General features: G+C 41.8%; 1 non-coding gene across 1 annotated transcript; it reads left to right on the top strand.

The window, feature by feature from the left end:
- The first annotated feature begins 2,019 nt into the window (after nt 1–2,019).
- On the top strand, nt 2,020–2,126 carry LOC111882350 (small nucleolar RNA R71). Its single transcript, XR_002847144.1, has one exon. It is a non-coding gene; the product is annotated as a small nucleolar RNA R71 (small nucleolar RNA).
- The last annotated feature ends 376 nt before the right edge of the window (nt 2,127–2,502 follow it).

Raw genomic sequence — 2,502 nt, 5'->3', positions numbered from 1 at the left:
CTCCGTGCCTCCTACGTTGAGTCCTCGGAAGAATCCACCACTAGGATCTTTTGTTCTTTGAATCGCCTCTTGTAATCTTGAACTCGCCTTTTGTAGGCTTTTTTTTGAATTCTCTTTTTTAGCTTTGACTTCTTCTTCAAGCTTGCGTTTGGTCCCTTTAGTTTCTTCCTTGCACTCCATGGCATCGTCCTCCTCTTTCACCACCGGCTTTGTCACCCTTGAAGTAACCTCCTTTTCATCACTTGTCATCTCATCATCTTCTTTGCTCGCCCAAGAAGGTGGACTCTTGTAAGCTATGACTTCAACCAAATATGGTATAGATGCTCTAGGTTTTGTTCTTTTGACTCGATGAACTGCCTTGATCTCTTCTTCCATAAGCTTTTCCAGTTCTTCTAATTCATTATCTTCATTGATTGTGAACACCTCTTCTTGAACATGTTCCTTTGGAAAGCCATCTTCTATTCCAAAAACTTCTTTTTCATCACCAACCCTCAAGGTGAGCTTAGACTCGTGAATATCAACCAAAGCTCCAGCAGTGTTAAGCAATGGACGTCCAAGGATAAATGCAACATCGGGATCTTCCTTCATATCCGAAACTACAAAATCTATTGGAAAAACAAATTTTCCAATTTTCACCAAAATATTCTCCACGATGCCCGGGGTTGTGTCACTGAACAGTTCGCCATGTGAATAGTCATTCTTGTAGCCTTCATCTTCTGAATTTCTAACTTCTGATAAAATGAATAAGGCATCAAATTAATGTTAGCCCCAGAATCGGCTAAAGCATTAACCTTCATTTTGTTGCCAAATTCACATGGAAGAGTGAGGCGTCCAGGATCTCCCATATTCTTCAGTGTCTCTCCCAACACATCTTTTGAGCTTTGTTCACTTAGAATCACCTTAGAATGCTTCTTTAATTGCTTGCGAGTGTCTATCAAATCTTGCAGTAATTTCTGATGCTCGGGAATTTTGGATAAGGACTCGACAAAGGTGGTATTAATCGGGATCCCCTTCACATGCTTGACAAACTCTCTATGCTCTCTTTCCAGTGGACTAAGGGTAGCTTGGGAAGGAAAAGGCAAAGGCGGCTGATAAACCGAACCAGCTACAGAATTTTTCTGTTCATGACGGGCCCACGTCGTGACCTTATATGGTTCACGTCGTGAATTCTGGAATTCAGCAGCTTCATGATTTTCGAGCTTGGGCTTTTTCAACTTTGGAATGGGCTGCTGTGGTTCTTCTTCCAATGCCTCCAGGAACTCAGAGATGGCTTCTTCTTCAGTGTCTATGACCATTACATGAGATTGGGCCTTCATTTCGGGATTTTTCGGGGATAACTTCTCATGAACTAGAGTGGCTAGTTGACCAACTTGTACTTCAAGGTTATGGATGGAGGCTTGCTGATTCTTTATTAAAGTTTTCTGTTCAATAATAGCAGAATCAGTGGCATCGTGTCTCTTTTCCGAAGTTTCCATAAACTTCATCAACATGGTCTTTAGATTGGGTTTCTTCTCGGCTGGTGGCTGCTCCTTTTGATAGAAGCCTCGACCTGTCTGCCTATACTTTTCTTTTTTTTGCTTCTTATACTCTTCATATGGCAGCCACTCCTTCTTTGGTTTCCTCCAGTCCTCATCAAACTTATCCCCACTCGAGTAGCATACTTGAGCTTTTCTGTTCCCAAACTCATCTAAATTGCAGTCCTTGGTCAAGTGTGGACCACTACATCTCTCGCAACCCACTTTTATGGCATGTATTGACTGGTCCATTTGCGTTATCCTTCGATCCAAATTATTCAGCATAGCCATCACAGCTGCTATTTCTTTAGTTTGGGCCCCTCCACCGCCTTTGATTCCATCTTGCTTAGGGTTGTGGTATTCGCGAGAGTGCTTCACGAATTCTTCAATCAGCTCCTTGACCTCCCTTGGATTTTTCTTTGTCAAAGGTCCTTGAGAGTCAAGGAGTTGTCTCATCATAACGTTGACCCCATCATAGAAAATCGACATCTCTTGTTGCACATTTAGATCATGTTGAGGGCAATTTCTGAGTAAGCCCTTGTACCGCTCCCATGCTTCGTATAATGATTCCCCCGGCTGTTTCTCAAAGTTGGCTATTGCCGTCTTGAGTTTAGCTATCTTGGATGGTGGGCAAAACTGGTCCAGAAATTTCTCACGCATTTGAGACCAAGTGGTGATTGTGCCCGGTGGAAGTGATTTTAGCCAATCCTTAGCAGCTCCCTTGAAAGTAATGGGAAGCATCCTAAGCAAGACGGTGTTTCTATTGACACTTGATGTGCACGAAAGTACTCACTAATTTTAATATTTATAACCTAACAAACTTAAACTAACTATGCACTTATAGGCAGTGTACCTAGTCAGATTACAGTATAGCTTGGGTAAGTCGGGTGTCGATCATAGGGAATGGTGTTACTAATTAATCTACTTACTATTAAATTAACCTAATTATTAACAAGTTTAAAAGGGGGTTTTATCTGATTTTACAAGA

This window comes from Lactuca sativa, chromosome 3 (assembly GCF_002870075.4).
Source record: "Lactuca sativa cultivar Salinas chromosome 3, Lsat_Salinas_v11, whole genome shotgun sequence".
Taxonomy (NCBI): domain Eukaryota; kingdom Viridiplantae; phylum Streptophyta; class Magnoliopsida; order Asterales; family Asteraceae; genus Lactuca; species Lactuca sativa.
The sequence above is the reverse complement of the archived record's forward strand: the minus strand, read 5'-3'. Positions and strand labels throughout refer to the sequence as shown.